Genomic DNA, 21,757 nt, shown 5'->3' with positions numbered 1-21,757 from the left:
TCATGTATAACACAAGCTACTCAGAAGCCTGAGATCTGAGGACTGCAGTTTGAAGCCAACCTGGGCAGGAATCCAGCCCATGAGACTCTGATCTCCAGTGAACCACCAGAAAACTAGAAGTGGCACTGTGGCTCAAAAGTGGTAGAGCACTAGCCTTGACTGAAAGAGATCAAGGATAGTGTCCAGGTCCCAAGTTCAAGCCCCATGATCAACAACAACAAAAATCTTAAGTTCTAGCTTGCCAAGTGGGTTTTGTCTCCGAGCCTTCTTGTTCTACCTTGTCATTAGAGTTGAGCTTGCTCACTCTGCTCAGCCCTGGGAATGTGCTTTTGGCTCCTGTGGCTCTTTTGTTCTTTCTTTGTTTTTCCTGTTTGTTTCTGGGGCTTGAACTCTGAGCTTCAGTGCTGTCCCAAAGCTTTTGTGCTGGAGACTAGCCCTCTACCACTTGAACCACAGTTCCACTTCCCACTCTTTGTGGTTCATTGGAGATGAGAGTCTTATGGAATTTTCTGCCCAGGCTGGCTTTGAACCACAGTCCTCATATATTTCAGCCTCCTGAGTAGCTAGGATTACAGGCATGAACCACCAATGCCTGGCTTCCTGTGGCTCTTTTTGCAGAGAAATGGCAAAGGATTTAAGGACAAGGAACATTGAGAAAGGGAATCTTATTATCCAATAAGTGTGGTTCACTGAGCTTACCAAAGAATGCACCTCAACTAGGAAGGGCGACACGCTCACTCTTTGTAATTCCACAGCAGAGCGGGTTACAGGGAGTTTGGATTTAGCAAGAGGCTATAGCCTTAAAATGTCTCTCCAGTGTAACAGTGTTGGGAGGTGGGTTCTTGAGAATGAGCTTTCATGAATGGATTAATGCTGGAGATGAATTTCAGGATCTGGAGTGTCACTACAGAATGAGACCCGTGCTGGGGATATGGCCTAGTGGCAAGAGAGCTTGCCTCGTATACATGAGGCCCTGGGTTCGATTCCCCAGCACCACATATATAGAAAACGGCCAGAAGTGGCGCTGTGGCTCAAGTGGCAGAGTGCTAGCCTTGAGCAAAAGGAAGCCAGGGACAGTGCTCAGGCCCTGAGTCCAAGGCCCAGGACTGGCCAAAAAAACAAAAACAAAACAAAAAACAGAATGAGACCCGTGAGGAAAACTGCAGGGGTCCTAGGAGACAGCCGCTACCGCTACCCTGGTCCTGTCATCTCCTGCCACATGCCAACTCATCTGTTCCAGGAGCAACATACTTGGAAGAAAAAGAAATCTTCCAAAGTGCACAGCCCAGCCGCCTCATGAATTCACGCTTACCATTCGTTTTCCCATTGCTTCAACGTTTACTGGGTGCGTGCGGGGTGCTAACGTGAGTATAGTCTCTGCCCTCCAAAGCTTTAGATTATTAGTGTTGGCGGTCTGAACCAGGTTTGTCACCAAAAGCAGTCAGCTTTTCCGTAGCTTCCTTACAGGGAGTTAACGTATTTCCTCCTATTAGTTCTGAGAGCCATGTCACGTAGTCCTTTGGGTTTTCTAGGTATGTAAACATACTAAGTCTTAAGTAATGGTAATCTTAATCTATAACATTCCAATAATGCTTCTCAATTTTCTCCTTTGAGCTGTCTCACTCGGTTCTTGGATTTAAATGTTCCTGTCTCCTTCCTCCTCCCAGCATTCGCTTCTTGAGAGTAGAGTCTGTAATTCTCCAGAGTGACTTGTTTAATAACTACCTAATGAATCATTGTTATCCCCAATTAGCTGGGCTGTCCACGCGATGCATCAGTGGAAGAGTAAGTCACTCCTACCAACTTCACTTCGCTTGTGGTGTGCTCCCCTCTCATTCTATAACCTTGCGGTCATGTTGTGCTAGAGATGGAGGTGTCCTATGAATGGGATCACTAACGTCCTTCAAGATAGGTCATGTGTTAAAGGCTTGGTTTTCATGGAGATGCTATTGGAGGTGGTGGAACCTTTAAGAAGTGGGGCCTAATGAGAGGTTGCTAAGTCATTGGGGGGGTGGGGGTGCATCTTCTTTGAAGGGGACTAGATTGTGAGAACACAGACCTTTCCTCTTCTTTCTTTTGCCTCTTGGCTCATGAGACAAGCTCTATCACCACCTCACCCACCCCCAACCAGGGGCCCAAAGCAACAAATCTTTCCAATTTTAGAATGGAACTCTCCCTCCCTGGGCAGATGGATTTCCCTGCTGCTGTTTCCTGTGGACATCAGACTCCAGGCCCTTCAGCTATTGAAGGAGCATTTGTGTTCATGGTTCTCCAAGGTTGCTCTCAGGCCTTCAGCCTCTGAGTTGGGGCTGTAGCGTGGATCTTTCTTGTTCCGAGTCTTCTAGCCTCTTGAGTTGAGCCATTATCAACTCTCCTGGATTTCCAGGCTGCAGAGAGCCACTGCGGACTTAAAAGCTTCTCTGATCCCGTGGGTCAGTTTAATAAATCCTCTCTTATGCATATATTTCATTAGTTGTGTTTCTTTAGAGGATTCTGACTAATATTGAAGGATATTAGTGAACCAGTCTGGCCAGTTTGCCCCCTCCCCCACCAGTGATGGCCCAGGGAAAGGTCTTAGGTCTAGCCATAACACAAGCTAGCCTTTCTAGGAGCCACTGCACAGGGGGTCTTGGGTCTTCCCATGTCTCAGGCCAACCCTACCTTTCTTGCACTACTCCCCAGGAGAGGGTCTAGCCCTGTTTCAAACAAACCAATCATAAACCCAGGCCAGCCTGTGTCCTTTATACCCTGGAGAAGTTCTGCCTGATTTGAACAGGCCAAACATCACCTGACAGATTGCCTGGAGGGAGGAGAGAAAGGAGGAAGGACAGAGGCCTCACAGGTCTCCCTGCTCCTTCTGAGCAGCCTTTAAACTGCTTGCCACCAGCACCCTGCACCACTAGCTTTTTTTCTTCTTTGGTTTCTTTAATAAACTGATAGCTTCCAGGTCATCTGGGTAAGAATGGGGGATGGTACCAAGGTGCCTTGCCTCCTTTCCAGCCCCTGTCATTTGATCAGTGGGAACCAGCTCCATTAAGACTCTCCTGCTGGGGCATCAGAGGCTCACACTTGGAATCTTAGCTACTCAGGAGGCTGAGATCTGAGGATCACAGTTCAAAGCCAGCCCCAGCAGGAGAGTCTATAGGTCTTTATCTCCAGTGAACTGTGGGGCTTAAATTCCACGTTTCCCCCCCCCCCCTTTTCCCGGGGAGATGCCAAGCCCCAAATTGGGACGGACACTTGGCTCTGCTTCTCCCGCCAGCAGGAGGGGCGAGCGTGTCCCTGTCGGGCTAAGCCAAGCTGAGGTAGGGCTGCCGAAACCCCCAGTCCCAATCCCTTTCACGTATAAGAGCAGACTCCAGACACGAAGATCTCAGGAAGCTGGTCCGATGGACTGCCAGCCTCAAAAGATTTTACTCAAGGGAGGGGTTTATATAACAGTAATGGCGGGCAGGAAGAGGCGGGACTAACTAGGCATTAACGATTGGCTAGTGAACTGTCCATCACGGTGATGTCACGGAACTTTCTCTATGGGCAGAGACCACAGCCTCCCAAGGACTGGGTCTCTGGGGTCTCAGGTGCCATTACACACATGGCCGAGACGGAAGGTGGGGCTGGTTTGCTTCTCTTCCGGCAGAACCGGGAAGATGGGAGTGGCTAGCTTTCACACTGCCCCAGGGCGGGAGGGAAGGCAGCGTCTCAGGACTGCCCTCTCCCCCTCAATGCCCAGCTGAATCCCCAACAATGAACCACCAGAAAACCTAAAGTAATGCTATGGCTCCAAGTGGGAGAGTGCTAGCCTTGAGTGAAAAAGCTCAGAGACAGTGCCCAGGCCCTGAGTTCAAGACACACACACACACACACCACCTCCATGCACAGGGAGGGCCTTGCTCTTGCATGGGCAGTTCTACAAGTCTGGTGTATGCCAAGAGGATCTGCACAGTACAGCTCTTTCTTGGGGTCAATTCAGCCAGTTGAAACACCGTGTTAGTGAAATGTCTCGTATTGAATGAATTCCCCACTGGTGTTTGTATAGAAAAACATGAAAACTCTTTAGGACAATCTGAACTTGGTTTACAGCCAAGGCCTGTGTTTCCAATCAATGGAAGTGATAGGATGTTTGCAGAGGTGTTGCGTCCCTCTAGCCTTCATTAATCAACACGCCGCTGGAGGCTTTTTGCTGGAAAGTGTATGATGTGGTTCACACACCAGATGGCATAAATAAAAAACCCCTCCTTACCCAAACCCATCCCAACCAGTACACATTGTGCCTCTGACTCTACCAGGAAAACCATCTGCTACTTCCATGAGTGACCTGAGCTGTGGGCCCATAACCACCCACAGTGGATGGAGAGAGTTTAGTCACCGCTTCAACCCACGGCGACTTTCAGGCCACTCCTGTTGACTTCATCATTAAGCCTTTCCGCTTCTGCCCTCCAGGGTTCCACCAGCTCACAAGCCCTGGATTCTTCACTCAGCCCGAATCCTTCCTGGCTCCTCACCTTCTCCACCCTGTATGGCTAGAAGACCAACAGAAGCTTGGCTCCGAAACAGGCAGAGGAAAAGGCCTGGCCTGGGTTGTGCAGGGGCCCTCATTTCTCTTCCACCTTTCCAGTAGGCCACCTTCTAGAAAACCCCAAGAAAATAAGTTGTGGGGTTTTTTTAAATAAATAAAGCCACAGAAACTAATAAAACGTGGCTTGTCAACTTATTTGGAAGAAGTTATCTTTCAGTCTTACAGATTTTTTTAAGCCCTGCATTTCAACGTTAAATGACAGAAATGAATGAAGGATGCACACAGTACTGTGGCTGTTCCCGCACACGATCTACGTTCAGAAATATGCAAAAACACACAAAGATTCTAGGTAGCCAGGGCGGATCCCCTCCACATTGTTTGAAGCAAAAACTGTACAATTTAAAGAAAGTTGGCCAGGGATACAAACCACTACGTAAGTCAAAGAAAGGGATGGTGGTTGGTTAGTGGTGAGCCCAGCTGTCTGATGGGAGTTTTACGGTCCTTCGTTACAAGCAGAAGTCCATGCCTGGGGTCTGTAGACATGTCCCAGCTCCTCTCTCTCCTTGGGTTCCCCTGTGAAGATCACCCCATGCTTGTGCCAGAATTCTGGGTGCACCTGTGGACTGGGTGCTCTGTCTGGAGAGTCTCCAGGGTCTTCGCTCGTGTCAGGGATGTTATTCCCACCGTGTGGAGGAAAGTTCATTCAGTAACCACAAGGGTACATGATCCTTGCCACCTCTTTCCCTGCTAACTCTCCAAGTACACCCGGAGGGACTCGGAAGGTTGACCGCCAAGGGCACTGAGTTGGCGGCTTTGACCGCGAGGGTCTCAGGGACTCCTGCCCACACGTCATCGCCTCCTTTAACTTTTCTTTTTCATCACCCTCTTCTCACCAGCCTAAGGAGAATGTCTGTGTCTTCCATCCGACTCCTGAGCAAAGTTACAATAATAACCAAGAGCACAGCGCTGCTGGAGCTGAGACATCTCCATCCCAAGTGTTCAAGATGCCCACACTCTGGCCATCTGTGAGGAAACCTCGTGTCTCTTCTCTACCAAAGTGAATTGCTTAAAAGCTCTTGCTTTGGCCTAAAAAGTGAAAGAGGAACTGCCCTGGGGAAAGGAAGGATTATTTCTTTGAGATGGAACTTTTTGTCTCAACGGGTTTATTTTTCAAGATAGCATGAAGACATAACCCCAAAGACATGCCTCCGGTTGTTCAAGAAATAGCAAGGGGGTGGACGTATGTTTTGAGATCGCTTGTGTACTGCGAAGGGTCCCGTGATGTAACTACATCCTTCCTTATTCAAACTAGCCAATCGCAAGCAGATTGTGAACCTAAGCTCAACCAATCCAAGCAGAAGGGGCGGGGCCTGCTGGGTTAGGGATAAATAGGGAGCAGCCTGCCTGATCTTCAGGCTTGCTTGACCGATTTTTGGCTGATGGCGCACCCTTTGGCAGAGGTAAAGTTTGCCTTGCTGAGAAATTATTTTCATTTGACTCCAGCAGTTCTGGGAGAGCATATTTACAACACCATCAAGCACAAGCGTCCTCCTAGACACCTGCACAGATAGATGACTACCACAGCCCAGGTTGCACAAAACAGTGAGGCAGCCCGGCTCGGCTGCTGAGAAATGGCCAAAAATAATTATATTCCTCTTTTTATTTTAATTTTAGTGTCAAGGTGATGTACAGAGGGTTATAGTTACATATGCAAGGTAGTAAGTACATTTCTTGTCAAACTTGTTACCCCCTCCCTCGTTTTTCTCTCACTTTCCCTCCCCCCCCCCAATGTTCATCCTAATTTCACATAAAGACCCCAAAGTAAAGCATTGCCAGACACCGCTAGTTTTTTGTGGTGGTCGTTTTTGCTATTGTTTTTGTTTCTGTTGGTTGTGGGGCTTGAACTCAGGGTCTGGGCACTGTCCATGAGCTCTGTTTTAGCTCAAGGCTAGCAGTCCACCACTTTGAGCCACAGCTCCACTTACAGTTTTCTGGTGGTTTATTGGAGATAAGAGTCTCATGGATTTTCCTGTCCGGACTGGCTTTGAACCACAATCTTCAGCCTCCTGTAGCTAGGATTACCGGTGCCCTGCCACCTCTGTTTCTTTAATATAAGAAAAAGGTATCACAATGTTTTACTATTCTTGAGTGTGTGTGTATGTGTTTGTGCACACGTGAGCATGCATTGGTTGATACTGAGGCTTGAACTCAGGGCTCCTGTTCTCACTCCACTTTCTTGAGCTATGTCCACTTGAGCTATGTCTCCAGTCTGGTTTCTTGCTGGTTAATTGGAAATGGAATCTGACAGACATGTCAATCCAGGCTGGCTCTGAACTTCAGTCCTCCAGACTCAGTCTCCTGAGTAGCTACGACTACAGGCGTAAACCACCAGCTTTTAAACATGGCAACATCACAGGGGAGCCAACGCCAGCAAGGAAAGACATGCAAACCCTGCTCTGCATGTGCCTAGTGGCAAAAACAAAACAAGTCCTTCAACAACACCCCCCCCCCCAATACTCTCCAATTGTGACTGCTTGTGGAGCTACAGGCACTGTTCCTCATTAATGTCCCAGTGGTTGAATCCAGTTTATGACTGAGTCTTCTTGGGAGAATAGAACTAAGGAGAGATGTCAGGATTGTTTAAGACTGAAGAGGGCATAAAGTGCTGAATGAAAAGAGCGCTGTCAGCACCCTTTTTCCTGTTGGCTTATTGGTTGATGCATGGGAAGGGGACTGGGTAAATGAGACCCTTGGGAAGCGCTCACCCCCTCTGCAGTTCCTGTCTGTCCTTTTCCACGGACGGGCTCCAGTAACACAATGTGCACCTCTGTTCACCACTGTCCGGTGTGGATGCTGGGAGAGCTGGGTGTGCAATTCTTCCCCTCTCCCGATGCCCTGTGGCTGGACTCGCCCACACCACGCCGCACGGTCAGCTGGTCTGAAAGTCTCTGTCCTAAAACGCCCAGGGCAGCAACATGTATCTGCTCAGACTGGGAAATTCTAAATCACTCCTTGGAACCCAGGGAGCCATAAATCTCACAGGAGCAGGAAACACATCAGACATGAGCTGTTGGAAGGGAAAGTCCTTCTGCTATTTTTAGCTGCTGTCCTCGCTCGCAGGGAAAACAGCGAGCTGCCAGCTTTGCAGGCTGGGAGGAGAGCGGCCCTGCAGCTGCTCAGGATTCCTCTTCGGGACACCAGGCGCCCGGGAACGCGCCCACAGCGCCCTTCCCCAACTCCAAGACACACAGTGGGCCACGCACGAGCTTTGGTTCCCGTGTAGCAACTACCAGCTCACGAGGTCATCTTGTTCACGTTGTTTGAATTGCCTTGCTTGGTGTCTACCTCCCCTTCTCCTGAAAGAGGAGAGGCTGACACATGAGATGCAATGTCCGTGGCGAATTGAGGGTGATTTGTCCTACCGGTCAAATGCCATGTGGATCTTTGATGTTAAAAATCAACACTCACGGGCTGGGAATATGGCCTAGTGGCAAGAGTGCTTGCCTCCTAGACATGAAGCCCTGGGTTCAATTCCCCAGCACCACATATATAGAAAATGGCCAGAAGTGGCGCTGTGGCTCACGTGGTAGAGTGCTAGCCTTGAGCAAAAAGAAGCCAGGGACAGTGCTCAGGCCCTGAGTCCAAGGCCCAGGACTGGCAAAAGAAAAAAAAAAAAAAAGATTAGCCCAAAACCTCTTCTTCTTCTTTTTTTTTTTCGGAGGGGGGTGGTTGCTCTTATGGGATCAGGCCCTGCAGGGAAAATATGACCCTTTTATTGCTGAAGATCATACACAGACTTTTTTTTTCTTCTTGTGATTGTTTTAAGGATGCATACGATTGCATTGCACAGTGTAAAAATAAGAGAGAGAGATTCTTGGCTACACTTACCCATGTGGCTGCATAGTTATTCCTTAAAAGGGAGCCGGGTGTGGTGTGTTCTAAACATGGAAGTGTGCTTACTGGGTGGTAGGGTGACTACACAGAGCAATGCCACCTTGTGAGGCTCAGGGAAGAGGTCCCCCATTTCAAACCCTTCCCCTGCGGAAGGTTCCAGAGAGCCTGGCAACTCCTCCAGGACACACTCCAGATGGCATCTGCAGGCAGTGGGGTTACAAAGCACCCCCCCCCCCCCGCCGCAACATTCAGCGTTTCCCAGTGCACAGATGAAAATAAGCCGGAGTCTCGGATGGGCTGCACAGAGCCCTCTTCAGGCAGTTCTGCATGCTGGATGGAACCGGCCTCTCCCAGTTCCAGAGTGTGCTATTTCGGGCTTGGATTACTCACATGGGCGGCAGCCTCTCTGCGGGCGGGCGATCCTGCAACAGTAGTGCGGATGGCTTCCCTCCCTCAGCTCCCTCCCCCAGCTCAGACAAGGATTCCCGAACCTGGCCAGGCGTCAGACACAGACACCTCTCCCCTGACAACCCTCAGTCAGGGGTCCAGAAGGGGCTGTGTAAATGAGGGTGCTATCTATAAGACAACCGGCTCGTATTTTCCTGAATATATGCATTATATCAACATATATTACAAGAGCTTTGGGGACAACCTGCATGAACATTAGCTATTTTTTTTTTTGGCCAGTCTTGGGGCTTGAACTTAGGACCTGAGCACTGTCCCTGAGCTTCTTTTGCTCAAGGCTAGCACTCTACCAATTGAGCCACAGCGCCACTTCTGGCTTTTTCTGTGTATGTGGTACCGAGGAATCAAACCTAGGGCTTCATGCATGCTAGGCAAGCACTCTACCACTAAGCCACATTCCCAGCTCAATGTTAGCTTTTAATATTAGCTTTTTAAAACCTCATCTCCAACATAGACCACACACACACACACACACACACACACACACACACACACACACACACACACACCGGATAGCAATAAATGTTCTGTGTGTGCTATTAGCTAACTTGTTTTTATTGTGGTCAGTCATGGAGCTTGAACTCAGGGCCTAGGTGCTATCTCTCTGAGCTCTTTTTGCTCAAGGCTAGCACTCTTACCACTAGAGCCACAGTGCTACTTCCAGTTTAGGGGTGGGTGGTTGGAGATAAGAGTCTTGTGGACTTTTCCTGGCCAGGCTGGCTTTAACCATGATCCTCAGATCTCAGCCTCCTGAGTAGCTAAATTACAGGGGTGAACCATCAGTGCCTGTGGCTAGCTAACGTGTTTTAAATGGAAAAGATAATAACCTGGTCCTTTTGAAGTAGAAGTACAGGTTTGTCTGTGGGGAGTGCCAGGATCTCTTAAGCAAAGAACTGTATTTTTAGATCTAAAGGTATTTTATTTACATTTTTATTTCTGTCTACATTATAAGTATCCAGGTCCCTTAATGAAGGCCATTATGTTTTCTGAGTATTGGTGGCTCACACCTGTAATCCTAGCTACTCAGGAGGGCAGAGATCTGAGAATTGCAGTTCAAAGCCAGCGTGGGCAGAAAAGACCATGAGACTCTTATCTCCCATTATCCAGCCCCAAAGTTGGAAGTAGAGGTAAGACTCAAGCAGTAGAGGGCCATCTATGAATGAGGAAAACAAGTGAGGTCTGGGTTCAAGTCCCTTTATCTGCACTCCAGAAAAAAGAAAAGATCATTAGGTCATTCATAACATGTTGTGATGTCCATATATTTCAAAATGAAGTGAGGCAGTGTCCATCGTGTGCCTCATGGATGTACTACTTATTAAAAAACAGATATCTGGCTGGGCACGGCTGGCTCATGCCTGTAATCCTGGCTACTCAGGAGGATGAATCTGAGGGTTGTGTTTTGAAGCCATCCAGGGCAGGAAAGTCCATGGGACGCTTCTCTCCAATTAACCACTCAAGAAGACAGATGTAGAGCTGTGGTTCAAGTAGTAGAGCACCAATCTTGAGTGAAAAAGCTCGGGGACAGCCCCCAAACCCTAAGTTCAAGCCCCAGGACCAGCACAGAGAGACACAGAGAGAGAGAGAGAGAGAAACAAGTTACTTCTTAATTAATCAAATATGCCTCTCATTTAGGAATAAATTATCTTCAGAAAGGTAAAATGGAGCTATTTGCTGGATCTTTGAAAACCCATAGTGAGTGATTTTAATTTCATGAGTTAGGAACTTCAGAGACATGGTTAGCATCTTGGGAGGGAGGGATCGATGCATCATGTCAATCATGGAAGAATACTTTGGCTACCATTTCAGTAGAGTAAGTAGGGACGAGAAAGAAGGCATGATGGCTGCTCTCTAGACAATTGTGCATTGTCTTAATGAAATCTGCTCTGGACACCCTTCCATATGGAAATGAAGTCCTCGTGATTTATTTTCTTCTCATGGGCCATCCTAAGATCTGAACCTGAAGCAGCTTCCATAATGTTTAATATAACTGTTCTCCCCCTCCCTCTCCCCAAATCTGGAAGATGAAAAGTCCATCCTTTGCAAGACAGTAACTCACATTTCACATTAAAAAATAAAGAACCATGCCAGGAACGGAGAAGGCTGAGAATGGAAAGGCCATAATTTTTAACAAAATTTTTAAAGCAATAATTGCCTTTCCTAGACCAGCATCCTTTGCACCGTTTTTTTTTTTTTTTCAAACTCCCAATTAATTGAATATACTCAACACATGTGAGCCGTATTTAAAAGAGGAGTTTTATGCCTGAACAGGGCAGGAAACAGGCTCTCAAAAACCATGGAAGGTATGCCCTGTTGATTTTTTTTAAATGTTTTTCCATCCTAGGGCTTGAACTCAGGGCCTGCCTGGGTGCTGTCACTGAGCTTCTTTTGCTCGAGGCTAGCACTCTGCCCACTTGAGCTACGGCTCCACTTCTGGCTTTTTCTGAATAGTCTGTTGGAGGTGAGAGTCTCACAAACTTAACTGCCAGGGCTGGCTTTGAACCGTGATCCTCAGATCTCAGCCTCCCGAGTAGCTAGGATGACAGGTGTGAGCCACCAGCACCTGGCCCCCATTGAACCTTAATGTGGGCGGGACACTTGGGCACAGTGGCCTGCCCTCTACTCTCAGTGCTCTTGGAGCTCACAGGACTCACACTTGGGTCAACCTCCAGTCCTTGGCTCCCCCCTTGCTCCTGGCTCTGACCCCCATGGAATCCTTCCTCACATTCTACTGGTTTAGTGTCAAAGTGCTATTCCTTTACGACCTGGAGTGGCTCTAGCCACTCCCACCCCCTTCCGGTTTCTAAACCAGAAGAGAAGCCGTGGCGAGCACGTGTGTCAGGACTGCAGCAGGCTGAGCCAGAGGCGGAGCCAAGAGGTCTCCGCCTCCGCGGGAAGTTCCGTGACATCACCATGATGGACACCCTCCTTAGCCTATTGTTGGCTCCTGGCAAGTCCCTCTCCTTCACGTGTCATTACTGGTATAAGACTGTTAGCCCCTCCCTTATTAAACTCAGAACACCCCTTGAGGGTTCTCCGGGACCCCACATGCCTGTGTCTTCCTTGGGATGGGGAAGGGGGCAGGGCGTCCAGCGACCACACGCTAACCGAGGCTGCACGTGGCCTTCGCTCCCGCAGTTAATCCCTACTGGCCAGGGGATGCGTTCAGGGCAATAGAGGACCACACGGAAGGGGCAGAGAAGCCCAGGACCTCCACGCAGATGGAGGTAGAGCAAAGCCCGGCACCCTGGGACCTCACGCACTACCTACCAGCTCCAGGGAGGGACAGGATCTCCTGGACCTTCGCCCAAATGGTGGGTGTGTTCCTGCATTAAGGATCTGCTCCAGGTGTGGGTGCTAGCGAGGCCCTAGAGCCCTTGTGGCTGCTCCCCTTGTGTTTCATGGGACCCTGGCACACTCAGCTGTCACCCTCCCTTCCCCACCCACTGCTCAGCCTTGTCTCTTTATTCCCCTGAGCCAACACTGCCTGCTAAACTCTATAATTAATTTCTATGAAGAATTTAATGGGTTCCAGTCTCCATTGTCTGCTATAAAGTCAGGGTTCTGTGGCCAAGAGCAGTGCCTGGCTCACAGAGGGCATTCAGTGCCCATGTGAAATGAATGATTGGATGGATGGATGGATGGATGGACGGACGGACGGATGGATGGACTCAGGCACCCCCTCCATTCCAAGGCTCTGCAGAGAGACTCAAGATTGGCTGTAATCTTACCTGACTGCCTTTCTTTCCTGTGTTATGTTCTTATCCACCCGTTCTCCTCACTGTTCTACACCTTAATATAATTGACTAGAGCTCAAGAGGGAGCAAAAATAAATGCAGATGTTTAAGCTGTTGTCTTTAACTAGAAGTGGATCTATCTGTCTTTTCTGGACCTTTCATTCTGTTCCTGATAGGAAGGTTCCTCTCTCTCTCTCTCTCTCTCTCTCTCTCTCTCTCTCTCTCTCTCTCTCTCTCTGGTTTTAATGCTGTAACCTCATTCTTTATGATTGCTTCTTCCTAATCTATACACATGTTCTCTCTACTTCCTACTTAAAACTGATTGATCACCCCTCGGGCTCCTTGTGTCTCTTTCCTTCCATTAAGTTAAATCTCTAATCTTTCTTAGGAGACAGATACTAAGAGCGCAGCAATGACTACCAGACATTTCTGATGCACAGCCCCATGTGGAGCCATATAAGAAACGATCACAGGGGAGAAAGTGCACGGATGGGTGAGGATAAAGGTAGTGCTTTCCTGACTAGAACTTCAATTTCTCAGAAAATAACAAGAGCTGGGGGGGCGGGGGGCGGGGGATGGGTGGTAGAAATGCACATCAAAACATCACTGGGACTCCAGCCCACTGAAAGGTGGGGCCTCGAACCAGCACCTCACCTGCACCCATCCTTCTCCACTGGCACCTGAATGGTAGATTGAGGAAGAACAGCAGCAATGTGAAAACGGGAAGCTGTTTTGCTTGACCCCCTCCTCCTTCCCCCAAATGGGAATCCCATGAGACGCGTCAACATATATACACACACCCCTCCCCCACCCTACGCTCGCAGCTCCTTGGTTCACTGCAAGAGGCATCTACAGAGGTCAGCTTTCCTTCCACACCCACCCAAGGGCACCCCTCTGCCCATCAGACAAAAGCCCAGGAAGCGCTTGCCCTGTTGGCTTCTCAGGAAAGCAAATCTCTTCTTTGGCTTTTCCTGAGTGAGCTAGTTTGTATTTTAATCAGGGATTATCTGTATGGGTTAGAATGTGTCTGAACTGACTTCTGTCCTCAAGGAAACGGAAAATTAAAGCTTTATTTGTTGTGGGCTTTACAAACTAAGAGGAAAGTAAAGAAAGAGTTAAGAAAAGAATGGACCCCCCCCCCCCCCCGCCCGCGCACACACACACACCCTCTCTGCCAAAAGAGCACCAGGACATTGCCACGTGATCTCCATTGTGGACCACAAAAGGCTCAGCAGTTTGCTAGAAGTTAACCCCACGGGGGACTTATTATCTATTTATAAGGCCCCCTGTGCCCACCTGATTGTGTCTCTGTGTCTTAGTTATAAAGCCATCTGTGGTCCCTGTCTGTGCGCCTCTGGGACTGGCTTGCTGCAGGTACTGGGTTCTGCCTGTGGTGCTGGGTGCTGGGTGGGAGAGGCTTTTTATGGAAGCTGGGCGCAGGCACGCAGAATGCAGCCCTGCGGCTGGATGGCCATTTATATAGAACTGAGGACAGAGGGCAGAGGCGGGGGATGGAGGGAGAGAAGCCCCTCCCACCATCTCCCCACACCCCTTCCTCTCTCTCTCCCTTCTCCCTTGACCTCAGTCCTTGTTTTTCTTACTGCGGCCTACTATGTGCCTCTAGTTGTAATGCGCTTTCCAAGGACCCCAGCGCAGTCCTGGCCCGGCTTCCCGTGGACACAAGTGAAAAGGAGGCAGACAACGTGGGAGAGGGAAGAAGGGGTTTGATAGTTAAAATACTCTATATCCATGTATGATAATGGATATAGGTACTGAGGGCTTGCACCTGTGAGCCTAGTTACTCAGGAGGCTGAGATGTGAGGATCACAGTTCTAAAGCCAACACAGGTAGACATATTAAAGAGACTCTTCTTATCTCCAATTAAGCAGCAGAAAGCCAGACGTGGAGGTGTGGATCAAGTGGTAGAGCTCCAGCCTTGAGCAAAAAAGCTAAGCAAGAGTGTGAGGTCCTGAGTTCAAGAGCTGGCACCAACACAAAATGAGAAAAAGAAGAAGGAGGAGAAGGAGGAGGAGGGGAGAGGAAGACAGAGGAGAGGGGAAGGGGAAGAGGAGGGGGAAAGGGAAAGGGAAACGGAAGGAGAAATCACCGACCAATGGAGCAGGAGCCCAAGGTACAATTAGCCAGTCCTCCCTAGCACTGTGCCACAGACACTGGGCTCCCCCAAAATGAAGGAAAGTCCAGGGGTGCCCTGGGAAAACAACATAGCAGCTTGGCATTTGTCTCCACGTTATTCACATCAGAAACTGGGGCTGTTCTCAGGACACAAGGTTTCCCCAGCTCAGCACCTGATCTAGGAATCTGGAGTTCTGGAACATTCTCTAGATAGAATGATGGTGATTTTTTTTTTTTTTTTGGCAGAGCTCTTTCGCCAAGTACCCTCATGAATGAGCACCCGAGTGGCAATGAAATGCAGAAAGCCTCAAGCTAGCCCTGGGAGACGGCTGAGATCCTTCGTGCCCGGAAGCATCTGCTTGGCCCTCCTCTGCTGCGGTCCACCGCCTACCTTGTGCCACGTGGACAGGAGCTGGAGGCTGGGAGGAAATCCTGTCTGCACAGACGGCACAACCACAGGGCCATTTACACCCCAGCTTCCCCGCCATATGGAATCTGCAAGGGAGCCAGATGGGTCCCCGCGCCAACAGAAGGACACAGGCATTCTCTGAAATGCTCCGCTCTCCTCCACCCATGCTCAGCCGTGGTCCAAGCAGCCTGGATGACCAGCAGGGCAGGGGTGACAGGCCGGCCCCCCCTCACACAGCTCTGATTTCATGGGGTTTCCTCCTCCCAGAGGGATTTCTTCTCCACATGGACTGTCTCTACTGCCAGACCACAGCCCCGAACCCTGACGGTGGGGCAGCCACAGGGAAGTGGGTCAAAGGGCTTTCTGCAGGGACCAACCTTGGGATTCCATGTCAGCTCAGTTCATTGTGTTATCACCTTTTCATTTTATCTGTGCCTATCCCCAGAGCTGGAATTCAGAGCCTGGGCACTGGCCCTGAGCTTTTTCCAAGCTCAAGACTGGCGCTCTACTTCTGAAGCCACAGCTCCACTTGGGGCTGTTGGGTGATTCATTGGGGTGGTTAAGCTGGTGGTCAGTAAGAGTCTCATGGATTTTCCTCCCCCAGGCTGGCTTCCAGGCATTGCTTGCCTCCCATATTTGCATGTTCCCGGTCAGATCTGTGCTTGGACCTCAGAGTCCAAGACTCCAGACTCTTTCTCCTCAAGGGGAGGATTGTTTGTTCTGAGCAGGACACGGCTTGCCGCAGGCTTCTACTCTGAGAACATCTGTTCAACGGGTGGCAAGGGGAAGCCACATTTGGATAGCACCCCACCCACCATGCACCCTTTAATGTTAACTTACAAGATCTAACAAAGGCGACCTCAATCTTCTTTTCTCGATTGTTTTGTTTCGTGTTCATCCTGGGATTTGTTGTCTCAACCTTTTTTGCTTGAGGCTGGCACTCTATAATGCCACATTTGGAATTTTTCTTGTAGTTCATTGGAGACCAGAGTCTCATGGACTTTCCTGCTTGGGCTGGATTTGAACTGTGCTCCTCAGATCACAGCCTCCTCCGTCACTAGGATTTCCAGGCCTGAGTCACCAGGGCCTAGCTCCTTCCTGATTTTATTATCTAGAATTCCAACATCTGATAAAAAGGCTTTTGTGTAGAAAAGGGGGCCCATGATTGGACACCCAATCAGCACATTCTTAGTCTCTTAAATTGTCTCTGGATGTTATCTCAGTGGCCATTTAGGTCACAGTTCTTTGAAAATGCAGCACTGAGATCTTCCTTCCTTCCCTTCCTTCCTTCCTTCCTTCCTTCCTTCCTCCTTCCTTCCTTCCTTCCTTCCTTCCTTCCTTCCTTCCTTCTTTCCTTCCTTCCTTCTTTTCTTTCCTCAGTTGCAGAGCTTGAACTCAACACCTGGGTACTGGTCCTTGAGCTCCTTTTGCTCAAGGCTAGCGCTCTGCCACTTTGAGCCACAGCACCACTTCAGTTTTCTGGAAAGTTAATTGGAGATCAGAGCCTCACAGGCTTTCCTGCCTGGGCTGGCTTTGCACCTCAGTCCTTAGATCTCAGCCTCCTGAGTAGCTTAGGATAACAGGCCTGAGCCATTGGTGCCCAACGGCCCTGAGCTTTCAATTAAGCTCAGGCTCAGGAACGGGTGATCTCTGGTCTGTTCCTTCATTTATTCATTCTTAAACAGATGCGTTTATCCCCTTACCGTTCCATCGTAGGGCAGAGGGTACTGTGATGGCTAGAGAAGATGAGACAATGAGAAATGCTGGACTAGGTCGAGTGATCCATGTCTGACTGTGCTGGAACAAGGATCCTTCTGGGTCTCTGGTCCCATTCCAAGTTCTCACCATCTAGCTGGCTTTTGCAGCCCCGCTCTTCATCTTGGGTGGCTAGAAGGGCATCTTCAGAAGATACACAAAGCATCTTGTATATCACAGTCTATCACCCATAACTGCTTTTGGAACATTCTAAGAAACCCATAACATCTTTAACTGTCTGGACTCGTTGTTTTATTAGAAAGAATATTACTAAATTCACCAAGAAGACAAATGCTAAGATGATCTATCCATTGGTCCAGAATCCGTGAGTCAAAACAGATTCTGATCTTCCAAAGAGACCTACTGTCTCTCTCTTTTTTTAATTCCTTCCCCCAGCTATAAAAGTAACAAATGGTACCGGTAATGGCAGACTTGGGTAATGGAGATCAACCTCTGCTCCAAGAAAAATAAAACAAAAAACAAAAATATCGGAATGCTGTTGGAATCGATCATTTTAAAAAGCATCCCAAAACTAACAAGAGAGTGAAGAATCATCACAGCACATTTGGAAGGAGATCCAGGGAAAGTAAACTGCAGCCTCCAAGCTAATTTTTCCCCTGAGGATTTCATTATAAACAAGGTAGCAGCAGGAAAACTGAAATCAGGTTAGCAGGAATCACAGTTGAACAGCCAGGCCTCCTGGCGTGCAGCTACTGGCAAATGGTGCACGCATCAAGCTGGTAGCCTAAAAGCTGATCATTCTCAGGGTCTAGGGTAAAGAGAGCATGAAACACTGTGCCTCTATTTGCAACTTGAATTTGAGTCGTGTGTGGCCCCGTTAAAGCCCTAAGGCTTTGCATCTGGACATAAGCAATCGGTGTGGTTGTTAGGTTTTAGATCTGAAATATCGCCCTGCAGGGAAGGTTTCATTCCCAATAAAACGATTGTTGAGGAGAGGGGAGGGGTGGGTCCTTGGGAGGTGATTGGATCATGAGAGCCAGGATCTCATTGGTGGGTTAACCCATTGATGGATCCATTGACAGGCTCTGGTTAGGAGGTGGGGCCTAGTTGGAGGATGGAGACCACTAAGAGCTCTTAGTGGGCCCTGGAAGGAGATGCCCTTTCCCAGTACCTTCCTCTCCTTCTAGATGCTTCCCAGTTGCCCTGAGATGAGCATCTTTGCTCTACCATGTACTCCCCACCATGAAATTCTGTCTCTATTCTCTATTGTTTCTACAACAGAGCCAAGTGACAACTGATTGAAACCATGAGCCAGTGGAGGTCTTTATTGCTTTACATTGGTTTTCTCAGGTATCTTACTATAGGAATGGGACCAGCTCTGTGCTATGCCCACCTTTTGTCTATACAGATGCCATTCTTTGGATGTTTAAGGTTTCCCCAAAGGCAGTGTGTCCCCAGAATGCAACTATAGGGGGTGGTTGGAGCCTCGGAGTAGTGGGGCTTCGTGAGGAGTCCTTAATGTTAGGAAAATGGAGGAGAAAGGAACAGGCTGGAGTCTCTATCTCAACAGGCGAGGACTGTTTATTGAGGCACAGCAGTGAGGCACAGCAACCTTCTCATGGGCGTAGAGGTTGAGCAAGAAGGTAGGGCTGGAGTTGGGTTTTCATGAGGTCTGAGCAAGGAGATGGAGGTAATGGAAAAGGCTATCAGGGCTGGGGAAGTGGGGACTTTTGGTTAGGCCCACAAGGCTCAAGTCAGATTGCTCTGCCTGCATGTCAGGCATGCCTGCGCAAACCTGGGGTTTTGCCTGATGTTCTTCATATTCAACCTTTAGATACATAAGAAGATCGGGCCAACTGGAGAGGTGAGCTCTTCATATAGGGTCTTTGGATGGAGAAAAAGATTGGGCTAGGAGTCAGATTAGATACATAAGAGCCAGATATAGACACATAGAAAGCAAGTGATAGATAAGATCGATAGGTACAGATGATAGATGAAAAGTAGGTAGATGACAGGTGTAGATAGATAGTTCCTGTTCCTGTTATGACAGTCTGTAAAGTTACTGAGAACCCTGAATTAGTGTGTTGAACTATTGCTCCTAGAGGAAATACAATTTAAGCTTTATATGAGCTCATGTTCAGATTTGTATCTCCCAATCCGTATGTAGTTTGCATTTCTGTCTGAAACACCTCATTTAACACCTTGTTAAATGTATGTTTCATAAAAATCAAATTGCATAGTCATGAAACAATTTAAAGCCAAGGACTCTAGAGGTCGTTTGTGGTTTCTAGACTCACTTGTCAGCATCTACATATAAGCCAGCCTTGTCAGCGTCAAAGCCCGATCTTTCTCATAACCTCCTTCACCACACAGCAGGTGTTTTACAGATTCTTCAGCTGCTTCCTCATCATCATGCCTGCTGCAACTTTTACAGTTTGCACATCAAGTTGCTCTTGGGAAGAGATTCACCTTCTATAAATACCTTTGGATTTCAAGTTCACAATTATGTCCACTATGCTTACTTTCTTCTTTCTTTTCTTTTTTGTCGATTGTAGGGCTTGAACTCAGGGCCTGGGTGCTATCCCTAAGCTTTTCTGCTCAAGGCTAGTCCTCTACCACTATGAGCCACACCTCTACTTCCAGTCTTACGGTGTTTCATTGGAGATAAGAGTCTTGTGGACTTTCCTGTGGGGGCTAGCTTTAAATCACGATCCTCAGATCTCAGCCTCCTGACTGGCTAGGATTACAGGCATGAGCCACGACTACCCAGCTAGCCTACATTTATCATATGACACCATTCACAAGAGCTAAATTACAGAATTAGTTTGGTTCCTCTCATTGGGCAATTAAGGGGTCTTTCTGAACACTCAAATCTGTGTTCTCAGCAGTCTAATTGTTCTTCAGAAGAGTAAAGGAATCTATCAATATGGTGAGGGCCCTTCTGGACATCCACTTCCGGATTTGCCTGCAGGTCACAGTGACAAGTTTCAAACAGAAACTGGGCTTCCAGAAATGGACTGCTTTGGCCATGAGAACATGCTGTTTTTTCCAAAGCATTCTGAGATGGGTCTTGCTGGCGCCTACACTGGCCTATTCTGAGGGATGTTTTAAATAAGAATTCTGGCACTGAGCCCCAGAGCTTCTGAAATATAAGCTGGTTCTTCTAATCAAGCTCTTATTGGTCTTTCTGAACACTTTCAAATCTGTGTTCTTGGCAGTATAGTTGTTCCTCAAATTATCCTTTGCATGAGCCAAGGAACTGAACTTTCTAAATAAAGATTTTCTTTTTTTTTTTTTTTTTTTTGGCCAGTCCTGGGCCTTGGACTCAGGGCCTGAGCACTGTCCCTGGCTTCTTCCCGCTCAAGGCTAGCACTCTGCCACTTGAGCCACAGCGCCACTTCTGGCCGTTTTCTGTATATGTGGTTCTGGGGAATCGAACCTAGGGCCTCGTGTATCCGAGGCAGGCACTCTTGCCACTAGGCTATATCCCCAGCCCCTAAATAAAGATTTTCAAAGGCTCCCCTCTTGAGGCAAGGATAATTCTCATTTGGCTGTGTTGAGCTTCTCTGTGCTCTCATACAGTACCGGAAATTCAGCAGACACTTGGGAGCCAAGTTCAGGTGACTCACGCCTCACCTGTCATCCTGTCTACTCAAGAGACTGAGATCTGAGGATCACAATTTGAAGCCAACCCAGGTAGAAAAGTCTGGGAGAGTCTCATCTCTCAGAAAAAAGTCAGAAGTGGAGCTGTGGCTCAAGTGGTAGAGCGCTAGCCTTGAGCATAAAAGCTCAGGGACAGCACCCAAGCCCTGAGTTCAAGCCCCATGACCACCACCAAAAAAAAAAAAGTCCCAGATAAATTGGGTTACAGAAATCTGTGCCTCAGAAGGAAACGTGCAAATCTTAACACAAAGGCATTCCCTTGGGGGAGGGAGAGCAATTCAGAAATTCCTTACGGCAGTATCTAGCTCGGATTGACAGGCCTGAGCTCTCTTCTTACATCCCCTTTCCTAGCTCTAATTGGGTCAGGGTTTCACCAGAACGATTTCATCTTTTACAAATTTCAGATCACTCAGAGGCTGCTAGCCCAATCAGATCTAACAGTCATTTCATTTCCATGCTCACAAGCACTCCACTGATCTGTCTGTCTCTCCCAGGTTCAAGTTCAAGTCCTTGTACAGACAGGCAGGGCTCTAAGTAAGAAGTCTCTTGAGAGCCATACTTCAGAGCTCAGCCCCCTTCTTGTGTCTCCTTCCTTAATCACAGCAGCCCATCCCTTGTGGGCTTGCTCACCAGGCTAATTCCAATGTGATTTTGTCTTTAGAAAAAGAGAGTTGGGGCACGCACACACACACACACACACACACACACACACACACACACACACACACACACACGAAAGACCCTATGAAGACTTGGGGAAAATGACCACTACAGCCACAGTGAGAGGCCCCAGAAGGATTGAACCACACTGACCCCTTGATCTCAGCTTCCAGAACTGCCAGACAGTGCGTTTCTGTGGTCTCGATCACCCATTTAGGGGGTCTCAAGGTAGCAGTAATGTCAGCAAGCAGATATTACCAGTTTCCTGGACCATCCTGGTGCCAGAGACAGTTAAGGGCAAGCATGGGTCTTCAGAGAGTCCTTTGAGTTTGTTCTACTCACACAGTTTTCCACAGTGCCCACGCATTTCCCGACACATTCACCGTCGACACTGTGTGAATCCCAGATTAACCGAAGAGTGTATTTAACAAAGCAGTAGAAAGTATTGGTTCTGTGACAATACAATCCCGTAAGGATTGCATCTTCGCCCTTCCTACAGAGCTTTTTATCCCACTTCCTCCACGGTTTCCCATTCAACCTGTGCCCTGCATCTGCCTGCCAGGGACC

Source organism: Perognathus longimembris, chromosome 20, assembly GCF_023159225.1.
Source record: "Perognathus longimembris pacificus isolate PPM17 chromosome 20, ASM2315922v1, whole genome shotgun sequence".
Taxonomy (NCBI): Eukaryota; Metazoa; Chordata; class Mammalia; order Rodentia; family Heteromyidae; genus Perognathus; species Perognathus longimembris.
Note: the sequence above shows the minus strand (reverse complement) of the source record.